The sequence below is a fragment of the Leopardus geoffroyi genome, chromosome D2 (assembly GCF_018350155.1).
Source record: "Leopardus geoffroyi isolate Oge1 chromosome D2, O.geoffroyi_Oge1_pat1.0, whole genome shotgun sequence".
NCBI classification, from domain to species: Eukaryota; Metazoa; Chordata; class Mammalia; order Carnivora; family Felidae; genus Leopardus; species Leopardus geoffroyi.
The window spans coordinates 36,105,705-36,129,725 of record NC_059334.1 but is presented as its reverse complement, the minus strand read 5'-3'; the positions used below and the strand labels follow the sequence as shown (position 1 = coordinate 36,129,725).

General features: G+C 42.9%; 2 long non-coding RNA genes across 2 annotated transcripts in view; one reads left to right on the top strand and one right to left on the bottom strand.

Annotated features, from left to right (window-relative positions):
• The window catches only part of LOC123577428, a 108,082-nt gene that overhangs the window by 24,289 nt on the left and 59,772 nt on the right, over positions 1-24,021 (bottom strand). Inside the window, exon 4 of the long non-coding RNA XR_006701837.1 lies at positions 9,837-9,963. This is a non-coding gene — a long non-coding RNA (uncharacterized LOC123577428). The remainder of the gene's footprint in view (positions 1-9,836; positions 9,964-24,021) is intronic.
• Positions 4,179-11,611, top strand: LOC123577429. The gene is made up of 3 exons (XR_006701838.1): positions 4,179-4,225; positions 5,674-5,910; positions 10,525-11,611. It is a non-coding gene; the product is annotated as an uncharacterized LOC123577429 (long non-coding RNA).

Genomic DNA, 24,021 nt, shown 5'->3' with positions numbered 1-24,021 from the left:
CATGCAGGAAAGGGAAGGGAGTGGGAATATTCAGGAGTAGAGGGAGGAACGGGTAGACAGAATAAGAGATGAACTCAGACTGGCTCCCAGGAATGCGGACCTGACCCCACTGGAGTCTTCTGAGGTTTGTTTGCATTTGAGTAGGGAATGGTTTTTTTTAATAGTTTTTTTTTTTTTTAACATTTTTATTTATTTTTGGGACAGAGAGAGACAGAGCATGAACGGGGGAGGGGCAGAGAGAGAGGGAGAGTAGGGAATGGTATTAGCCAACCCAGAGTTAATTCCATTCACTGTCTCCTACCAGGATTAGCCTCTGCTGGGAGTCTCTGGGAATGGAGTTGGTATGGTTGGACTCACTGACCACTCCATGGCCTACTGGAGACAAGGAAAGAAGGCACACCTCCCCTCTAGACCTTCCCACCAGTGTCTGGGACTGAATGATGGATTTTCGACTGGGTCATTAAGTGCTGATTAAAGTACTAGGGAAAAGAACAGGAGGGGGAAAAAAACACAACATCGAATGTTGTACCTACATACACACTCCCACCCCAGGCACCCCCCTTCCCTTTTCTCAAGCTGCCTCAAGTTTGTTCCAACCCTCCATTGGAAATGCTATAAAAGGCCAGGTTAATTAAGTCCTATATATTACCAGCACAAACACTTCCAACTTTATTCTGGCGGCTCAGTGAGTGAGGAGGAGGCCAGGCAAGGTCCAGGCAGCTCAGGGTAATAAAACAGAAGACTCAATTACCTTGTACATTTGCAGTTTTTATAAAATCATTTAAAGTTCTCCCAATGAAAAACACAGTGGAGAGGGACTGGAATCCTGAAATCCAGCAAGAGCTTAGAGAACCAGGGATTTTAGAGCAGCTATAGTTAAGAAAATCATCTTGTCCATCCCCCTACTTCTGGGAAGGGAGGCCAAGGCAAATTATGGAGGAAGGAGAAAGGGAAAGGGACTCCCTAACCATACACTGAGTTCCCAATGAGTCTGGAATACTATGCTGGCACCTTACTTAAACTGTTCTGGTAGGTATTATCCCCATTTACAGATGAGAAGACTAAGCAGAATGAGTCTATGTTACCCAACCAAGAGAGACCCAAAATCCAGAGCCTGTTATATTGTGATTCTTGCCCCTCCCTTTAAGCTACCAGGCCTGTATCTGCACAACATAGCCCAATGTTAACAGTCCCTGGAGTCCATTTGAATCCCTGGATTCAATCACTTCCTAGCTGTGTGCCTTTGGACAAATTATTTAACTTCTCTGAACCTTAGTAAGTAGTCTCCTCATCCTTGAAAACAATTTTAGTACCTTCCTCACAGCATTGAGGATTAAATGGGGGGAGGGGCAACTGGATGGCTCAGTTGGTTGAGCATCTGACTCTTGATTTCAGCCCAGGTCATGATCTCACGATTTGTAAGTTCAAGCCCTGCACTGGGCTCTGCACTGACAGTGTGAAGCCTGCTTGGGATTCTCTCTCTCTCTCTCTCTCTCTCTCTCTCTCTCTCTCTCTCCCCCTCTCTCTCTCTTCCCCTCCCATTCTCTCTCAAAATAAATAAATACAGTTTTTAAAAAAGAGGATTAAATGGGACGGTGTGTAAAATGCTCAGCCCACAGCTGATACATACTGTACAGTATGATGCATACTGGTTATTATCATGATTATTATGCAAGCTATCCTTCAACTTGTCATGACCAGCTCATTACATTAGCCAGGGTGACAGCAAGTGAGTCAGTTACACTAGCCACGCTCCTGTGCTAAAGGGACAGAGGAGCCCTCCCAGCTTCCTCCTCTACACCACAGAGAGCCAATCCACAAATAGATTACCCTACTTCTTAGTCTCATCAAAGGGCAGGAACCTCTTTCCTGCTGACAGATAAGTAAAAAAGCAAATTGGGTGTTTTTTTTTTTTTTCTTCAAAAAACAGAAACTGGGGCATCTGGGTGGCTCAGTTGGTTAAGCATCCAACTTCAGTTCAGGTCATGGTCTCATGTTCGAGCCCCCTGTAGAGCTCTGTGCTGACAGCCCAAAACCTGGAGCCTGCTTCGAATTCTGTGTCTCCCTCTCTCTCTGCCCCTCCCCTGCACATGCTCTCTCTCAAATATAAACATTAAAACAATTTTTTTAAACAGAAACTGTTCAGTTGTTCAATATACCTGCTCTTTCAGGAGTGGGAATATAAAACTTCAATTTAATAGCTGCCCCCAGAGAAAGAAATTATTCTCTGAACACTAGACGAAGTGACTCAGAGCAATGTTTCCCAGAAGGTTGGAGAGAGTTTAAGCCCAAAGCTCCCTCATCTTGACCAAATGTCTCAGGGCCTCAGGGGGAGGACCTAAGTGAGGATGGAGCTAAAAATGTGTGCAGCTACCCCATCAGGGAGGCAGTGTGTGGCATGTGGAAGATACTTTAACCACTGTGTGTTGACTGAATGAAGGGTGTTGTGTTACTCTCAAGTCCTCTTGTGTGGAAAGCTTCCTCTGAGCTAGGCCCATGAGGCATGCTGTATTTTCCAAAAATGGCCACAGTAATATTTCCAGTCCCACCTGTTCTTCTAGAACCTTAACACTCACCCATCCAGAAGGTGAGTCTACTTTTCCTCTCTCGAAGTTGGTAGGACTTTGTGGCTACCTCAACAAATGATATGTCACCAATGTGATACTGTACAAATAGCAAAACTAAGTCATAAAAGGCAATGTGGCTTTCACCTGGCTCTCTCACACAGGAATCTAGCTACTATATTGTGAGGAAGCCAAAGCTATGAAGAGAAGTCACATATAGATATTCTGGCCAAGAGTCCCAGCTAAGGTCACAGCCAAAAGCTAACAGCCAGCACCAGCGACCAGACATATGAGCAAAGGAGCCCCCAGCTACTGAGTCACCAGCAGCCTTCAGATCGTCCAGATGAGACCATACATCGGGAACAGAGACAAGGCATCCATGCTGTACCCTATTCAAATTGCTGACCCCAAGAGTCTATAAGCATAATATGTGGCTGTTTTATACCACTAAGTTTGGGATAATTTTTAACTTAGCAATAGACAAACAGAATAGCCAACCATGCCTTTCAATGCCAGGTTCAGTTTTGGGGTCTGCTATGTAAGAGGGTCATTCACCAACTGAAGAAATTCCTGAGCATTATATAATCAGGATGGGAGGGACATGGAATTCTGACCTTAATGTTGACAGCTGGAGATGGAGTCTGGGTAGGGAGAGGGTTCAGTCATGATCTTCTTTTCCTTGACGAAGGAGCAGGCTTGTTCTGGGCAGCAGTGTGGCACAGCAGGAGAGGAATAGACTTTGGAGTCAGATGACCCTAGGCTCCAGCTTTCCTTTCTCCCTTCTCACTAACTCTGTGACTTGGAAAAGTCAGGCCACTTCTCTGAACCTCAGATGGGAATAATAATGTTTCTCTTGCATTATGTTTACGCACATTAAATAAGATCAATACAGGTGACTTGCTTAGCACAGAGACCCTTAATGTTCTCATAAAATTTCTTCTGGCTTCCCACTCAAAGCATCAAATAAATAGGAGGTATTTATGGAAAGGATGCTGCATGACATCTCCTCTGGGTTAAGGATGGGAAAGAGGATTCCAGCATAACTCCTTATCTCAGCAGAGTGCTGGAAATAGGCATAAGAAGGTGAACACAGATCAAATGTGTGGCTTTAATAGCAGCAAATGCCCAATAACTGCCAAAGGAAGAAGTGCAGTTGTAGCCTGGCATTTTCTCTGTAAGGAGATCTTTAATGAAGCATTCATATTCTTTAATAGTTATAAGATTACTTAGGCTTTCTATTCTTTTGTCAATTTTGATACCTTGTGTTTTTTTCTAGGACTTTGTCCATTTTATCTAAATTTTCAAATTTATTGGCTTTGTTCAGCTTCCTTTTTAATCAATCATGAAGGACCTCCTTTTCTCAAACCCTCAAAATTAGGTTGTGGGGTCACTCCATGGACTCTTGTCTAGTGGTCATGGAGGTAATGGTTTTTGTTTTGTTTTTTTTTTTAATGTTTATTTATTATTGAGAGACAGAGACAGAGTTCAAGTGTGAGAGGAGGAGACAAAGAGAGAAGGAGACATAGAATCCGAAGCAGGCTCCAGGCTCTGAGCTGTCCACACAGAGCCCAACGTGAGGCTTGAACCCACAGACCGCAAGATCATGACCTGAGCCGAAGGTGGACTCTTAACCAACTGAGGTACCCACGCGCCCCATGGAGGTAATGTTTTTGCCACCACCCATACAACAACCTGTGGGGAGTCCCCAGGCACATTTTCCTGGACACCCCCCCGCCCAGTGCAGAGTGGTGAAGGTACTCTGAGCGTTAGCAAATTAGAACTGCTACCTTTAACTCACCCAGAAAGTTCAGGGGAAAGCTAAATTCCTTCCCAGCCTAGGCTCCTAAAGACAGCTCAAATGTGCCCCTGGAGGATTGTGGTTGGGGTCCATCTAGCCATCTCCTCCACCCTGCCTCCAGTGTATAGCCCCTGCACCTTCTTCTCTCCTCACTGATTTCCCAAGCTGAACAGGCTGTGTGACCTCACTTTGACAATAGTCAGGCGTGTCCCACTCATCCGTGTTGCTAGTTTATGTCCCCATGGGGGACAAGCAACATCTAGCAGCTGGGACATGGAGACGCAGGGGGAAGCTTATAGGGTGATGAGGCGTTATCTGTTTATCCAGGTGACCTCAGGTGTGTTTATGCTAAGTGAGAAATGAACAGGCATGACCTCAGCGAGGGTGAGAGGTGTGTTTGGGGTATACCCCACTGTTCACCTTTCCCAAGGGAGCCCCTTCCTTCTTGACAGTTTCAGAGAAACTATATAGGATGGCATCGGTGGCTGATGCTCCTAAGCCCTTACCTCCTGGGGAGTCCCCAGCTTGCAACTCCTTCCTTACATCTCCCTCATCTGTAGCGTCCTTCCTGCTACCCAGAAGCCTCCACCCCAGAAAAGCAGCCATCCCTGAGCTCTGCCTCTTCCAAGGGTGGTTGCCCTGAGGGCCCTGGCAGCCTTGTCCCCCATCTGGCACCCAGCTGAGGACAGCAGAGGACATAAACAGCTGCCGGGCCTGTCTCAGGGTCAAAGGTCCCAGCAGACTGAGTCAGAAATTGGCTACTCAGCCAGCACTGGAAACTGGTGCTTTGAGGGATGAGTCACTACCCAGCTGGGCACTGAAGGGGTTAAAGGAACATGGTAGAAGATAGGAGAGCGGGGGCACGCTGCACTGCTGGAAAAAAGCTAGCCTTGTGCATGGATAATTAGAACTGAACATCAGTAAACAATGCCTTTTCCCCTCATTAAGGACAAATCTGTATGTATAATGTGCCTATTTTCTCTTTCATTAACTTATAAATGGCCACTACTTTAAAGCCATTTAACTAGCAGTTTTGACTTGCCCATCAGCTCTGGGTCTGACATGTTTTCACCTCTCCTGCACAGACAGAGGTGCCCACCTCAGCACCAGCTCCCATGAAGGGAGAGGCCCTGTGCGTGCTCCTCTGAGATGCCACAGACAGGCTCCTCTGGCACAGCCAGGGCACAGCCTCAAGTCAGTGGCCAAAACCAATTCTGAGTGCTCTTTTTGAGGAAGACATAGTCACAGCTAAAGCGGAGCTCTGGGCGCCCCACTTCTGCTCCTGACTGTTCACTGTTTGTTCTCTCCCAGGAACAAGTCAGTCAGGAAGCCCCGCTGCAGCCATGGCTTTTAAAGACATCCAGAAGACATCATGGAACCAGAGGTGGGGATTCACCAGTGAAAATTACTCTAACCAGCCACAACATAAAATCTTTAGAGAAGGTATGTACTGACTTGATCAGAGGTGCAAAAGGAAAGAATCTAAAGGGAAAGGACAAGTTCAAATGTCCACCAAGACTCTGAGAATCACCACAAGAAAAACTCATGGTAAAGACTTCAAATCGTTTTCAGATGAGGATCCACAAGTGACTCATTAATTTACACAGTCCTTCTGAGATTGTTAAGCAGATTACTTACTTCTATCAGTATTGAGCTAGAAGTCAAGATTGAAGTCACCATTGCAGATGCTTAAGTCAACCTTTTTATTAAACTGATTATCAGTTGTTGTTTTTTAAAAAAAAAAATGATTTTGAGCATGGGCAGTAGAGACAGACCAAATCCTGGCACTTCCCCTCACTATGTGACCTTGGGAAAAGTACTTGGCCACTCTCTGCCTCAGTGACCTGGCCTATAAAATGGACATAGTAATCCCCACATCACATGATGGGCACCCAATAAATTACAGCCACTATTATTAATAATAAATTAATTGTAAAGAATAAATACACAATAATAAAACTCATGTAGCATTCTTGCCAAGAATGTTCAAACAATATTCAGTCATGAGGAAACAATCAGACAAATCCAAATTCAGAGACATTCTAGAAAACTTGCCTGTACTCTTCAAAAATGTCAGTCACAAAAGACCAAAAGATAGATAGATATAGATAGATAGATAGATAGATAGATAAAGGAACTGTTCTAGATTAAATAAAACTAAAGAGACATATAGCTAAATGCAAAATGTGTTCCAGGTTTAGATTATAGATTTAAAAACATATATCTATAAGGACCATTATTAGGACAATTAGGGAGATATGGATATCAGCTATATACTATATAATAGTAGTATAGTAATTTAAATTTCTTGGGTGTGAAAATTACACTGTATAAATGTCCTAGTTCTTTTTTTTTTTTTTTTTTTTTTTTAATTTTTTTTCAACGTTTATTTATTTTTGGGACAGAGAGAGACAGAGCATGAACGGGGGAGGGGCAGAGAGAGAGGGAGACACAGAATCGGAAACAGGCTCCAGGCTCTGAGCCATCAGCCCAGAGCCCGACGCGGGGCTCGAACTCCCGGACCGCGAGATCGTGACCTGGCTGAAGTTGGACGCTTAACCGACTGCGCCACCCAGGCGCCCCATAAATGTCCTAGTTCTTAAGAGACATGTGCTTAAATATTTAGGGATAAAGTGTCAAGATGTTTGAAAATAACTCTCAAATAGTTCTGAAAATCACGCATGTAGATTCTGAGGACAAAAGACAGAAAGACAAGAGAATATGAGGCAAAATGTTAACAATCAGTATATCTAGGTAAGTATACATGTGTTCCTATTCTATTTTTCCAATTTATTTTGTAGATTGGAAATTTCTCAAAATAAAAAAAAATTTGAAAAGTGAAATCTTTTTTTAATGTCCTCTTTTAAAGTTTATTTATTTTTGAGAGAGAGAGAGAGAGAGAGAGAGAGAGAGAATGCACACAGGGGAGGGGCAGAGAGACAAGCAGAGAGAGAATCCCAAGCAGGCTTCATGCTGTCAGCACAGAACCTAATATGGGGCTTGAACTCACCAACTGGGAGATCATGACCTCAGCCAAAAGCAACAGTCAGACTTTTAACCAACTGAGCCACCCAGGTGCCCTGAAAAGTGCAACTTAATGGTTTTAAAAACTGCGATGCAGGGTAGCTACCTAGCTGACTGGGGAAGGAGGGGGTGACTGACTGGTTTCTGGACTTCTGGGATGCCCTATTTCTTGAACTGGGTATGTTCACTTTGAGAGGATCCATTGAGCTGGGCACTTATGATTGCTCTTCTTTTTGTGTATATGTTACTTGTCAATAGGTAAGTTTCTTTAGAATAATCATAATAAAGCACTCCACAACCTCATATCCTCTGACCTGGTCCTGTAAATGCAATGATGGGCCCCAGGCTGGAGGGAAGGCTGGAACCGGGTCACCCTTCCCTAATGGTGTGTCACATCTGAGAGGACAGGAAATGGGGCCTGCATTGATGACAGCCTGCCTCGCAGCCTGACCCTGTGGGGAGATAGCAGGCACCATCCAGAAGGTGTCCCAGCCTGCCCCTCTGAGCCATGCCCAACTTCTGCTGCCATCCTTGCAGTGGGAGCTTAGCCTTGACTCCACCCTTCTCAGACCTCGGTATCCTCCTCCCCTGTCAGCCCTGTGGACCCAGATGGATGTGGGCTTGATGAGGCATCTCATCTTGTGAAAGAAGTAAGTCCAGGGGTCACATCTTCCTCTCTTTGCATTGTTCCCCCATGTGCTCGATCTGATATGCTTCACTACCTGGATGCCCACACATACTCACATCTCTGCATTTTGCAGATTAATTGCTCAAGTCTTCATCTGCCTGAATTAATAGGAATAAAAAATGGCTAACACGTAGAGCTTACTACAATGCCAGATCCTTTTCTAAGTACTTTATGTATATAACTCAATGCTTACAAAGCTGAGGCAGGTAATTTTTTTAGCCATTTTACAGATGGGGGAACTGAGGCATAGGGAAGTAAAGTAATTTTCCCAAGCAGGTCTGGCTACATATTTGCAGGGCCCAGTGCAAAATGAAAACACGGTGGCAGGGGGTGGGGAGGCTTATTCAAAATTATTAAGACTCTCAAGGCACTAAGCATTAAGTCAAGTGTGGGGCTTATTTAAGGCTCCTGTGAGACTGCACAGGTCAGCAGCACTTGAAACCAGATTTGTGCACAAGATAAACCAGCAAGAAGCAGAGTAGAAACTTGACCCCCAGCTGTCTGATGCCAGAGTCCATCCTCCTAACCACTATGCTACCCTACCTCTCTAGCTCGGAGTGTTCCTCCTCTCACCTTTTGGTAACTGTCCAAGAACTGGAGATCCTTAGTACATCAGCACCTGTCTCTAAAAGCCAGGCAGACAGAACTGAAGAGTCATAGCAGTCTGCGGCCACAAGGGGTCACTGTTGAAAACAGGTCCTGTACAGTTTTTGACACCATACCCACAACTCAGTGCTGCCCTTGCTCCTCCAACCCCTGGACACGCACAGCACACATGGGCCCCCCACTTGGGCTCCAAGGTGCAATTCTTTTACTTCACACTCATATTTGCAGCCATTGTGTTCCCACAGCATGACCACTGCAGGCGTGTCTGGGTCAGAAGGGTTTCTGCCTGGCCACCTACTAGGTGGACACCAGCACGCCCCCTAAAAAACATCTAGGCTCTGATGTTAGCTTGATTCACCTCTTCACATACCCCATTTCCTGATGGTGAGTTTCCCCCGGGGGTCCTTTCTATCTTTTCCTGCTAAAGGATCTCAGAAGAGCCCAACTCAGGTCATCAGAAACTAATTTAGTAATCTGAAACCCAAAAGGGAAGGGTCAGAGTCTTTACTCCAGTCCTCCCAAGAGGCTATTTGGCCCATCTACAAATACTCCCACCTTTGTACACCAAAACCTTCTTAGAATCACAGTATTCCTTGTTGCGCCCTTTTTCCAAAGCAATTTTTTTACATGTATTGATTTAAGTAATCACTACACCCAACATGGGGCTCAAACTCGTGACCCCAAGATCAAGAGCCACATGCTCTTCTGACTGAGCCAGTCAGGCACCCGTCCAAAGCAATATGTTTGCCTATTTACCTCAGAGTTCCTTAACTAGGAAAAAAGGCATTACTTATTTGCTGGAAAATCTAATTTTGCCTTACTAGGAACTCCATTACACAAAGTTAACATGACTGATATATCAATGTCACACCCAGATACTTTCTTAATAACACAGGTGACTAAAAGGGGTTAGAGAATGAGGCTTTCAAGGATGAAGGACTGGAGGTGGGACGGAGCTAGTGACATTAGGTACTATAACCTCACTCATGCCCACTGGCTAGTGAGGCCCAGAAATGTCTGGATTACTCCCGGTACCATGGGCATCTCTGCAATCAGGCCTCCACCCTCTGAGTTCCCCTGGTTAGAATAGTGTTCAGCTGCAAGTCTGCAAGTAACAATACCAACCAACAGTGGGCTAGAGCTTCATCATTCTCACCTGACAGGACTCCAGACGTTGGATGGTTACTGGCCTTGGTTTGCCAGCTCATAGCTGATATTATTACAGTTCTCTTGGTCTTTCCCTTGTGGAGGCTGATGGCTGCTGCGGCTCCAGGCTTTCAAGTCTGCATTCAAAGCAGAAAGGAGAAAGAGCAAGAAAGGACAGCATAAGCAGCATCCAATGGCTTTTATCAGGAAAGCAAAAGCCTTCCTAGAGCCCTAGAAGGTTTCAGCTTATGCCCTGTTAGTCTGAACTGTGTCATATGCCTTCCCTCCCTGCAAGGGAGTCTGGGGAAGTGAGCCTCTGGTCTGCAGCTCAGGCATTATCTCCTCGAACAAAATTGGAATGTTGAAGCTTCCTCCTACAATCTTCCCAGGAGGTACTGGGCCCCAGGGCCCCTGCCCGACAACCCCAGGAACCCTCCCAGAGGAGCCCCTGCCTTCCTTCGGCCCTCTCAGTACCCCAAGCAAGAAGGGCCCACCCGGGATTCCCCCGAGCAGAAAGCCCAGCTGACTCTGCTTTGTACGAGGTGATTAATGGTGCTCTGGTGAGCTGGAAGGAGGTGGCTAATTAGCTGTGGACTGATTAAGGACAAGGCAGGCAAAGTTCCAGGCGTGATAAACATGAACTTTCCATCTTCCTCCCCCCTTCCCTCCCTCCCTCCATGTCCTGCCACCACCAGCAGAAGCCAGGCCTATGGCAACCCTCACAGTGTGCCTAGCCGAGACACCACCAGATATCATCCAGCCCACCGTCGACACTGCCGGCCACCAACCAGACCACTGTGGCAGGGACGCACATACCGGATCTTCTTTCAGGGTTTGACTTCTCCAGCCTTTCCCCAACCTCCTGGCTCGCTAGCACGGAGGCATGCTATCATGCCCAGGGTTTCTAAAACAGTCTCTGCCCTAAAGAATCTACAGCTGAGGGCTGTAGAAATCCACACAGGGGTAAGCCCAGTATGATCTGGAGTTGTCAGACAGAGTTCCAGGGAGGGGCCTCCGCTGGATTTTGTGGGTGGAGTGGTCCTCAGGAGAGAAAGGAGGACACGTGCGCATGCGCGGAGGAGAAGCAAGCCGCGTACAATCCTGCGCAGTGAGCAATCTGGAGACTACCCGAGACAGGGGCGAAGGCGCGGGCAGGATGGGGAGAAGGACAAATAGGAAACAGGGGTTTAGATGTGGTGTAGCACAGTTGCTACCAGTCTTGGGTCCAATACAACACGTGGCATCCACGTGTGTGACGCCCTGTGGGCAGTACAGGGTGATCACCACCTCCAGCTGGGACATCTCTTCTGTATCTCGCACTCCAGAGAGCACCTGCCAGGTACAGGCAAATTCATCCCGCTGTGGCTGAGCTGTGGTCAGGCAAAAAAGCTCTCTGACACAAGAATGTTACACAAGATAAGGCTGTGATAAAGACAAAGGATACATTTCCGCAGCAGATAACAGGAGAAATTCAGTGAGTGTGACCTCTCAGGTCCTCTTTGTCTACACCCAAGAGACAGGCTTAGCAGCAGGCAGAGTGAATGCCTTTCCAGGGGAGGGCTTGGGAAGCAGCCCACCCCACCTAACTTTGCCTGGGTCACTCTTACCCATTCCTTGGTTCTCAGCTCAAGTGTCATTTCTTTGGGGAAGCTTCCCTGACCCCTCCTATATCAGATTCTCTGTATTTCCCTTTGTCAAGTGCATCACAGCTTATATATTAACGCATTTGGGTGACAGTTTGTCTTTACTACTGTAGATTCAATCAGCAAATACTAATTTTTGCCATAAAAATTTTGCCACAAACTGTTAAATTCAGAGAATACCGTGAGACATGGACGAGCCCTCATGAAACTTATAGGTTAAGCATAAACATCAGCTGATAGCTAAGTAGGGGTCCACCCCAACTCCAGAGGTAAGACTCCTCGCAGCCCCAGAAGAACAATGGGACAGCTCAGGCCCATTCAACTCCTGGCCTCAAGCCACCCCAGAAGGGCCTCCCGGTGTGGGTGTGCAGGACCCAAGCTGCCTAAACTCCTCCTTCCGAATGGAGGCACTCCTTCCTCCAGCTGCTGTGAGCATTGGCTGTTAAGAGCTGGAGTCCCTCTCCAGCACTAGACCTCAGCCAAAGAGAGGCACGTCATTACCCAGAGTGATGTCTGACCTGATGTCTGGTCATTTGAAATGACAAAGGCCTGCACCCCCATCCTTGCCTCAATGCAGGACATTTTTGAAGAATCATCCCAGCTTCAGAGCTTCCCATGGGGCTGCTGAGTGATGTCTGCCCAGTCCTACCTCCCCCCACTTAAGCAGTTGTTCCTGAGAACACTCCCCAATAAGACTAGTATACACAAATCTTGAGTCTCATAGTTTGCTCCTGGGGAACCTGAAATCCACCCCAGTGTGTGACTGCATCTGTCTGGAAGAAAGGCTCCTTTTTCTAATCTGCACGTAGTTGTCCTTTTATGACTTAGCAGTAGCCGGGTCCACCCCATCCCCCCCCCACCCCAGCCCACCACCAACTTGAGCACCTAATGGAGAACACAAGCCAGCACCAGAGTGGCCTTGGCACAGGCATGGGGAGGGAGTCGAGCCTTGTAGCCGAGTGATTTAGAAGACCCTAGAGGAATGTATATCTGTGAGAAGAAGCCCACCAGCCCCTGGAGTCTGATTCTAGCTGATTAAGAAGCACCCAGGGCCAGTATTTCAGCAAGACAACTGGGAAATAAGCTGAGAGAAATTGTTAATCTAGGGATTCCCAACAATGTGGAAGGTGTCAGACCAGCCCCGAACACCCTAATTCAGGCCCAGTGTGTGGGAAGTGAGAACTCTCCTGGGTGGGTGCAGAAGGGGGGCGGGAGAAGCAGGAGGGAATTAGACTAGCACAAACTTCGTAATTGAAATCATTAATAGCAGTAAAATAAGTTGTCCATCCTACATGTAATTTGTAGTAATATTTGGTTACTGAGATTAATTTCTAGTAATGAAATACTAATTAAACCATTTATTGAGTAATGTATTTTCTTGGTGGTGTTTTATGGGTGTTCACTTATAAATATTTTAATTACTTTTGCTAAGTAATTAGAATTTACTAAATAATTTCCAAACTATTTATTAATTTCTAACAATTCTCAGCCAACCAACAAGTAATTGTTTTACTTTATATCAGTAATTAAAGTCTTTTTTTTTTTAACTTTGAGTGAAGAGAAAGACAGTAATAAAGACAGTCTGTTCTATCACGCGGGGTTGGGTGTATTAAAGCAAAAACAGACATAAAAATCACCCCCTTAATCCAACATTACTTAAACACTGTTACCATTTTGGGGTTTTTATTTGTTTGTTTGTTTATATCTTGAGAGTTTTTGTATGGGTGGATGTTTTTTGTTTTTTTTTTTTTCAAAATTGAGATCATAACAACTATATACTTTCTGGCCACAGAACTCTGCCAGTTTTTTAAAAAATTTTTTCAGGTTTATTTATTTTTGAGAAAGAGAGGGAGACAGAGTGTGAGCAGGGGAGGGGCAGAGAGAGAGGGAGACACAGAATCCAAAGCAGGCTCCAGGCCCTGAGCTGTCAGCACAGAGCCTGATGGCGGTGCTCTAACCCATGGACCAAGAGATCATGACCTGAACCAAAGTCAGATGCTAGACAAAGATTCTCTTGAACAGTTTAAGAGACTTTCTACCTCTAAGCACCTACTATGTGTCAGACACTATGCAAAGTAATTTATGTACTCTGCCTCTATCTCAACACCTTAGTAATGAACTGCTCTGTGGCAGTGACCTTGTGTAAAACTGGGCCTCCTCATGGTGCAGTCTCAGCATAAAGTCATCTTCAATAAAATAATGGTCTGGGAGAAAAAAAATTACTGAAATAAATGGCTATACTTTTATCTATAAAAATAAGATCATAGTGAATACAGTTCTGGGGACCTGCTTTTCACACTTGAAATGTTATAAACATCTTCCTATATGAATAAATATGGAGGAGCAGCAGTGTCTTTTTCATAGCTGCATAGTATTCCACGAAGGTAACCCCCTTTAACATCTACTCCATGATTGCTGAAAATTTGGGTTGTTTTCAGTTGTCCACTGTTGTGAACAAAACTATAATGAATGCCGTTATTCACAGAGCTTTGTACAACTGTCCAACTATTTCTTTAGAATATGTTCCTAGAAGTAGAATTTCTGTGTCAAAGTGCATAAACATTTTTAAGACTTTTGATTCATACTATCCAAATACCTTAAAAAAGACTGGGCAAATTTGTACTCCCACCAGTAGAGTTGAAAGACCTATTTTCCTACGTTGTGTAAAATTATTATTATTTTAAATCTCATGTCATTTGTTCTTGCTCCCTGTCTAAGCGAGGAAGTGGCTCAGAGGCATTCCGAATCACAGAGTCTCACAAACCGCTTCTGCATTGGCTCAGGAGAAACATGGTCAGTTGGCTCATAAAGACTGGGGCTCCTGGGGGGCTCAGTTGGTTAAGCCTCTGACTGTTGCTTTCCGCTCAGATCAGGATCTCACAGTTTTGTGAGTTCAAGCCCCGCGTGAGGCTCTGTGCTGACAGCACAGAGCCTGCTTGGGATTCTCTCTCTCACCCCTCCCTCACTCACTCTATCTCTGTCTCTCCCAAAATAAATAAATCCAAAAAAAAATGAAAGACCTACATTCTGTGTCCTCATAACTTAAGTAGCACCAAATGTTTAAAACTGTTCCCTACCACGCCAATCCCCTTCCTTACCCCACCCCCACCCAGTCTCCTTTCCAACTCTGTATCCCTTCAGGGGGCTTGTCTCACTGCTGGCAGATGCCCGCCCCATGTACTGGCAGAATAGGCACCTATCTGTAGGTTCTCTCTTTAGCTCTTGACAAAATACCTCCGCCACCAGGATGTTGCAATGCCTAAAACTTCTTCCACTGGTGGCATACACTAAGCAGTTTCGGCACATTCAGAGGCTAGCCTGGGTGGCATGATCTAGTAAGTTTTTCTGAGTCTCTCCCATCTTCTTTCTGATGCTCCTCCCTCACCCACTGCCAAGTCACCTGGCGCCTTTGACCATCCAAAGTCTCCATCCTTAGCTCCATTCCCCTCCTCTGACAGAGCCACCTTGAAAAATTTTTAGTACCAAAAACCAAAAAAACCTTCCTAGAGGAGAGGATTCAACAAGTCTCTGAATAAAGAGAGGGAGACAAATTCCTGGGGGAGAGAGTCAAGAATGACTTGAGAGAAGGCTTGGTGTGGAGACACAAGGGGTAGGGGTGGGGGGGGGGTGGTTACAGAAGTTGCTCCTTCCTAGAAGGGAAGAGCTGGTGCTCAATCCATGTTTGTTGTTTCTCCAAAGAATGAATAATTCCCACAGGCACCCTGCATTATTCTCCTTTATTCTCTGTATCCATTTCCTCTCTCCCCCTAAAAAGTGTCACATCTCAGGCACCTCTCCATGCCCTCAAGAGAGGAGAGGAAGAGTTGCAAGAACCCCCTCCAACACTGCTCCCCACTTCCCAGAGAGATCAAGGAAAACCAGGCCTGGCTGCCCTTAGCAGAAACCGCCCCCCCCCCTTCCCTGTAAACCAGAATAGAGCTCATTTTAATAATAGCTAACCTATTGAATCCTCATACAGTGATAGCACTCTGTTAAGCACTTTACACACGTGATATCACTTAAATGACATATTTATCTTTTTTTTTCTTTTTTAATTTTTTTTTAACATTTATTTATTTTTGAGACAGAGAGAGAGAGAGAGAGCATGAACAGGGGAGGGTCAGAGAAAGAGGGAGACACAGAATCTGAAACAGGCTCCAGGCTCTGAGCTGTCAGCACAGAGCCCGACACGGGGCTTGAACCCACGGACCACGAGATCATGACCTGAGCCGAAGTAGGCCGCTTAACCGACTGAGCCACCCAGGCGCCCCGTAAGGACATATTTATCTTTACTTAACTAATGAGAATAGGAGACTCAGAGTTTAAGTCAAGCATTGCCAAGTAGGAGAACCCAGGCTCAACATCCAGCTTTCTCTAATTTCCACAGCCCAAATGTTTTAAGCATCATATTCTATTGTCTCCACACAGTAAGTGTCTTCACACAAGGTAAAGATAGGAAAAAAGAGAGGAAAAGAGGGAGGAAGAAAAACCTTTACATCGCTGTAATGCAGGGGAAACAGTGTCATTTGCCAGAAACACAATTAAAATGTTGGTCTACATGTCACCTAAAGTTATCAGTTCTACTTGGGAAAACATTGGAATATTTTATCTCTGAGGTCCCTTTCTAGTACATAGTTCTAGAGTCTCCAAGGGTTTTAAATAGGCTATTTTCTTTTTTATTAAAAAAATTTTTTTAATGTTTATTTATTTTTGAGTGAGAGACAGAGACAGAATGTAAGTAGGGGAGGGAAAGAGAGATAGGGAGACACAGAATCCAAAGAAGGCTCCAGGCTCTGAGCTGTCAGCACAGAGCCCAACATGGGGCTCAAACCCAGGAACTGCGAGATCATGACCTGAGCTGATGTCAGCGCTTAACCGACTAAGCCCCTCAGGTGCCCCTAAAAACAGGCTATTTTCTAAAGGAAAACTAGATTCCACGGGCCGTGGGCATGTGGGTAGTAAAATCCTAAAGGCAGATGCTGAATCTTATTTATCTCTATATTCTCCATAAACATTTAATACAGTGTCTGGCCTTGGGTGGATTTGTGGAAGATGAATTATGAATTCCTTTCCCCTCTCTGGGTCTTAGTTATTTGCCCATCAGGCAAAAAACAGGGCTGGACTAGCTGATCCTTAAGGTGCTTTTCACTCTGCAAAGCATTGGTCCATTGGATTTCAGCGGTTGCTTTCTTACTGGTTGTCTGGCTTCCTGCTCCATCACTGCTGCAGAACTCTGAAGATAGCTCTCCAAGATTTCCATCCCCTGGTTATTCAAACACCAATCCAGGTGCTGCTGCTATGAAGGGCTTTTACAGATATAATTAAAGACCAAATCAGCTGACCTTAAGATACAGAGATAATCTTGTAGGCTTAACCCAGTCAGATGAGATTTTCTTAAAGCAATGAGTTTTCAGGGGCACCTGGGTGGCTTGGTCAGTTCTGACTCTTGATTTTGGCTCAGGTCATGATCTCACAGTTCGTGAGTTCGAGCCCCAAGTCTGGCTCTGCACCAGCAGTGTGGAGCCTGCTTGGGATTCTCTCTTCATTCCCCCCTCTCTGCCCCTCCTCTGCTTATACTTTCTTGCTCTCTCTCTCAAAATAAATAAATAAACTTAAATTTAAAAACATGAAAGCAATGAGTTTTTTCCCACTGGTAGCAGAAAAAGAAATCAGATTCAAAGTGAGGGGAATTGAACCTAGAGGAATTTTTCTGCTGCTAAGATAGAGGGGGCCACATGGAAGGACCTGAGAGAGACACCCCATCCCATCCCAGCCCCCAAGAAGAAGGGGACCTCAGTCCTAAAGCTCCCAGGACCTGAAATAGCCAACAACCTGAATGAGCTTGATTCTTCCCCAGAGCCTCCAGTAAGATCTCAGCCTGGCCAGTATCTTGATTTTGACCTTGTGAGATCCTGAGCAGAGAACCCAGCCAAGCCACCTGGACCTAATGACCTCTGGAACTGTGAGACAATAAACGGTGTGGTTTTAAGCTGCTACAACTGTGAGAATTTGTTATGCAGGAACAGAGAATGAATGGGATTCTCTACCTTATTCCTACCAACTCTTGATGTTGTCGTAGTTATTATTTTGGGGAAAGGAGAAATCGATTTAGGGAATTTTGAGCTAAGGCTTCTTTCCATCAATTTCACGTGAGTCTAACAAGCAAATATTAAGTATTACATTCCTGCTGTGTCCCCAGGTTCTCTATTGGAGGGAAGTATATAATTTTGAGGTACAATAGTGTAGAATAGACAAGGTGAGCAGGAGGAGTGTGACATAGATGGCAGAATAGTGTGCATTGGAGATGTTGAGTGGGCTTCATGGACTAAGTAAAACATGAATACTGGAGAGATTTAAAATTGGCAGTGAAAGGGGAAGGGTAAGAGATACTCTGGGTAGAGAGCAAAGCACAAACAAAGGAGTGGAGGTAAGAATGAGCACGATGTTGATCAATGTTGGCTCCTGAGGGCAGAAAGGTTTCTCAAGCCCTATCACTGGAAATTAGCTACTGTGCCATGCTACCAGTTGACAAGGCCAGTTAAATAAATAGTGTGTTTCTAAGCAGAAGTGGAGGCTGGCTTAGCCTTGGACAAGGAAAGGTGAAAGGAAGGTCTGGGAAGGAGAAGCGGAAAGAACAAAAAAAAAAAAAAAAAATCAAAACTTGCCATGAAACAGATCTAAGTTACAGTAAAGAGATAAAAGCCAAGAGGGAGGACACAAGGACATAAGCACATTCTTGGGTGTCCACTTCCACTACGAAGGGAGGCGGAGGAGAAAAAACATCAGCCTTTGAGCCTCATGCTTGATATAAGAGATTATGCAGGTGAAAGTCCGTACCTTGAATAGATTGGCACGCTACAAGAGATTGCCCATATTGGGAAGCAGGGAAGGGCCCCCAGGTCAGGCTCCACTCTAAGTATGGAACTTGCGTAAGGTTTTCTCTCTCTCCCTCTGCTTCTCATCCCTGCTCATGCACACACACACACTCTCTCTCTCTCAAAAAAAAATAAATAAATAAGTGGTCAGTTAAGTGTCCAACTTAGCGCAGGTCCTGATCTCGCAGTCATGGGTTCGAGCCCTGTGTCAGGCTCTGTGCTAACAGCTCAGAGGCCTGGAGCCTGCATCAGATTCTGTGTCTCCATCTCTCTTTGCCCCTCTCCCACTCGCACTCTGTCTCTCTCTCTCTCTCTCAAAAATAAATAAACATTTAAAAATTTATAAAAATAAATACATACATACAATTCTTAAAAAAGATAGGTTGGGGCCCTACTCTAAGGGACCTTGAAAGCTAGGAAGTAAAATAGAGGTTTTCAGTCTTCACTGAACATTAGAATAACCTGGGGCTCTTCTAAAAATACTGATTGATATCTGTATCCCACCTCAAAAATTTTAATGTAATTGGCCTGGTTCAACTTGGGGCTTAAGAGTTTAAAAAGTACCACAGGTTATTCTAATACTTCTCCGAGGCTGAGAACTGCATATATAGAATTTGGACTTCATCTACTAGCCAGTGCCAACTATTAAGGATGTGTGAATGACATAATACAAGGGAAAATAATAGTAATTGTAAAGGAGACCAAGTAAAAATAATAATAGCAAATAGCAATTACAGCATTTTTTGGATTCCAGACACTTTTCTAAGATATTTATTTTATTAGATTATATATTTTTAAAATATATTATGTGCATTTGTGAATCATTACAATACCCCTATAAGGTAGCTACTGTTATCATTACTACTTTAGAGATAAGAAAAGTAAGGCTCAAAAAAGTTAATACCTTGTTCAAGATCACCAGGCACATAAATGATGGAAGTGAGATTTAAATACTACAGTTTGGGTTCCAAGGTCCATGCTCTCCATTTTGCTTCTGGATATGGTGGATTAGCTTGTATCATATCAACATCTTCACCCAGCTAGGAAAGCAAGTTTCAACAGCAAGAAAAGTTTCCAGGACAATGAAGACTTGAGAGGCCAAGAATATCAAGAGAAAAGAAGTATACTCCTGTGAACCTAACAGCTGGCCACATTTTTCTTTTGCAGGCATTTGTAGATTTGTAAGCAAATATCTGAGGGACCCAGAAGCTGAGTAGACATTCAGGAGTCTCCTGGGACTGAAGATTAAAAAAAAAAAAAAAAAAGAATTCTGGGTTGTCATAAATCAAGAACCTTAGCAAACACCCCCAGCTCTCAGTTGGGATGCCTGATAAGTTATAGCCTAAAAGTGAGGGCTAACCTTACTTCTAGGATACGAAAATAGAACTATCACAGAAGCAGAAACCTGAACTCAATCTGAGATCAGATTAAGATGATCTGACTCTGACTTGAGACAAAAGAAAGCCTTCTCTGGAGGAAGTAACATTCAAGCTCAAACTTCCACTTTAATTTTTTATCCACAGTGTTAATCATTCAATCAAAAGTTACAGACTTACCAGGAGACAAGCCCAAGTGAACAAAATCCAGAGAAAAACCAAACAATAAAAAAGATTTACAGGTGATTCATACGGGAATTATCAGATACAATGTCACCAATACATTTAAGAAAGCAAATTACAAGTAGAGAATTTTGGTGAAAAACTGGAATCTATCCAAAAAAAAAATCAAGTAGAAAAAAATCAAGTAGAAATTTTATTTCTTTTTAATGTTTATTTACTATAAGAGAAAGATGGGGAAGGGGCAGGGAGAGAGAGAATCCCAAGCAGCCTCCACCCTCAGCACAGAGCCTTATGCAGAGCTCTATCTCACGACCATGAGATCATGACCTGAGCTGAAATGAACAGTTGGATACTTAACCAGCTGAGCCACTCAGGTGCCCCTGAAGTAGAAATTTTAAAACAAAAATATAATAATTGAAATTAAGAACTGGATAGATGAGTTTGACAGCAAAAACGACACAGCTAAAGAGAGGACTAGAAACCTATCTACTGATAGGTCAGTAAAAAAAATACAGACTGGGGGTGCCTGGGGGTTCAGTCAGTTAAGCGTCCAACTTTGGCTCAGGTCATGATCTCATGGTCAGTGAGTTGGAGTCCCGCATTGGGCTCTGTGCTGACAGCTCAGAGCCTGGAGCCTGCTTCAGATTCTGTGTCTCCCTCTCTCTCTGCCACTCCCCCACTCGTGCTCTCTCTCTCTCTCTCTCAAAAAAGAATAAATAGTAAAAAAAAAAGACAATGTGGTATTAGCAAAAAGACACAGACAAATGGAACAAAACAGAATCTAAAAATCAACGGATTTTTGACAAAAGTCAAAAACAATCCAATGGAGAAAGGATAGCTATTTCAGTAAATGGTGCTGGATTAATTAGACGTCCGTACACAAAAACAGAACAAAACAAAACAAAAATCCCAACCCATGCCTCCCACCTTATATAAAAATTAATTCAACTACTCCTAGCTACATACCCAAGATAACTGAATGTATATGTTCACACAAACACTTGTACATGAATGTTCAGTGTTCACAGTAGTATTACTCATGAGAGCCAACAAGTGAAAACAATCCAAATATCCATAGAATGATGAATGGATAAATAAAATGTATATATATCCATATAATTAAACATTATTAATCCATAAAAAGGAATGCAGTACTAATACCTGCTACAAAATGGATGAACCTGGAAAATATTACACTAAGTCAAGGAATCTATATGGACAAAAAGTAGATTAGTAGTTGCCTAAGGCTGGATGAGGGGTGATGGTCCAAGACTGCTAACAGGCTCCAGTGTTTCCTTTTCAGATGATGACGTGCTCTGGAATTAGCTAGTGGAATTAGCTAGTGGAGATCGTTGCATAACCTTGTGAATATTCTAAAATCCAATTAATTATACCTTTTAAAAAGTTAATTTTATGGTATGTGACTTATATCTCAATAAAACAAAATGTTTTTTTCTAAATTAACTCAAAATGGATCATAAACCTAAATGTATCATGTGAAACTACTAAACTTCTAGTAGAAATACAGGAGAAAATCTTCACGACCCTTCATTAGGCAAAGAGATTCTAGATACTAAAAGGACAATCCACAAAAGCATGATCCACAAAGAAAATAATGTTTATTTGAACTTTATTAAAATTTAAAAATCTTGCTTTGCAAAAGACATTGTTAAGAGAATCCGAAAGTGAGCCATGGACTGGAAAAAAATTGCAAATCATATTCCTGACAAAGTCCTATTACAGAATATATACATAACTCTTAGAATTCAACAACAAAAAAAAGCAAGCAACCAATTTCTAAAGTACCAAAAATTCTGAACACACACTTCACCAGAGAAGATGGAAGAATAGCTAAGAAGTGCATGAACAGATAATTGGTCAGTAAGGATAAGCCAATTAAAACCCCACCATACTACTCTATACCTATTGGAAAGGCTAAAATTTATTTTTTTTTAATTTTTTTTCAATGTTTATTTATTTTTGGGACAGAGAGAGACAGAGCATGAACGGGAGAGGGGCAGAGAGAGAGGGAGACACAGAATCGGAAACAGGCTCCAGGCTCTGAGCCATCAGCCCAGAGCCCAACGCGGGGCTGGAACTCACGGACCGCGAGATCGTGACCTGGCTGAAGTCGGACGCTTAACCGACTGCGCCACCCAGGCGCCCCCGGAAAGGCTAAAATTTAAAAGACTGTCAATACCAAGTGCTGATGAAGATGTGGCATAATTGGAACCTTCAAATATTGCTGGTGGAGACACAAAATGGTAGAATCACTTTGGAAAACAATTTGGCAGTTTCTTAAAGAAGTAAACATACACATACCACATGACCCACCAATCCTACTCCTATGTATTTATCCAAGAGAAAAATTATAATATCATGTGAGGTGTAAAATATATGTAGAATTAAAACATGTGAAAATAATAGCATAAAAATTGGATGTGGTAAATGGAGTTAAAGTATTCTAAAGTCCTTGCATGGTATGGAAAATGGTAAAAGTACTGTTTAATATTATACTTTGATAAATCAAAGATGTATGTTGAATGGTCTAAGACAACTACTAAAAATAATAACAAAATAAATTTATAATTAACAAGATAGAGAGAAAATTGAATAATGAAAATATTTGTTTAATCTAAAAGATGGCAAGAAAAAAGAGAAAAAAGAAAACAGAGTGTGTGAAAATAGAACAAATAAAACGGCAGGTATAAACTCAAATATATTTGTGGTTACATTAAATGTAAGTGAATAAGATACTCCAATAAAAATATTAAATTTTTCATATTATATTAAATAGAAACATATATGTGTTTATAAGATATCCTTTAAAAATTAGGATACAGAAAATGTTAAAGCAAAAGAATAAGAGGGAAATCCTATGCAAATACCAAGCAAAAGAGAGAAAGCATCACTATGCTAAAATCAGACAAAGTAGACTTTAAGGCAAAAAGCATCATAAGATATAAACAGTGACACTCCATGGTGATTAAAGGCTCAATCAACCAAGAGGGTTGAATAATTCTATTGCATGCAACAATATAGACTCAAAATACAGAAATCAAAAATTGACAGACCTAAAAGGAAAAACACACACTTCCCAATCATAATGAATTATTTCTAACACATCTCCCTTAGTAATTGGTAGAATATATAAGTAACGATATAGATTTTTAAGTGGAGAATAAATGTTTTATTAATTTCTTAAGTATCACATTTGACACTTATAGAGATGATTAAGAGAATCCAGTTTTTTAAGATTAAACTCTGGTAGGTGGCTCAGTCGATTAAGGGTCCAACTCTTGATTTTGGCTCAGGTCATGATCTCATGGTTCAGTTCCTGAGTTTGACTCCTGTGTCAGGCTCTGACAGTGCGGAGCTTGCTTGGGATTCTATTTTCTCTCTGCCCCTCCCCAACTCATGCTCTCGCTCTCTCTCTCTCTCTCTCTCTCTCTCAAAAATAAATAATAAACATTAAGAAAAAGATTAAACTCTGCTTTAGATAATACATCATGATCCTACATACCCTTTACTCAGTTTCTCTGACTAGTAACAGCTTGCAAAACTATACCACAATACCATAACAGGATATTGTTGTTTAACTATTCTCCCAGTGAAGTACATCTAGGTTGTTTCCCCTTGTTTGGCTATTATGAATAAAGTTTCACATAAAGGTTTTTGTGTGAATATAAGTTTTTATTTCTCAGTAGTACCAAAATATTTTCCAATCTGTAAGCCTTTTGTTTCCTTTACTTGTCTTATTGCACTGGATGGAACTTCCAGGACTATGTTGAATAAATAAATCAAACGTCTTTGCCTTGTTAATTTACGAGGGAAAAAATGAAGTCTTAATGATAATGTCAGTTGTAGATTTTTGTTTTGTAGCTGCTCTTTATCAAGTTGAGGAAGTTATATATTCCTATTTTCTGAGAGCTTTTTTTTAAATCATGAATGGGTGTTGAATTTTGTCAAAGCTTTTGCTGTAGCAACTGATAGGATCATGTGATTTTTTTCTTTACTCTGTTAATATGATAGATTACATTGACAGATTTTTAAATATTGAATCAGGTTTGCATCCCTGCAATTAACCCCACGTAGTTGTAGTGTATAATTCTTGTAAC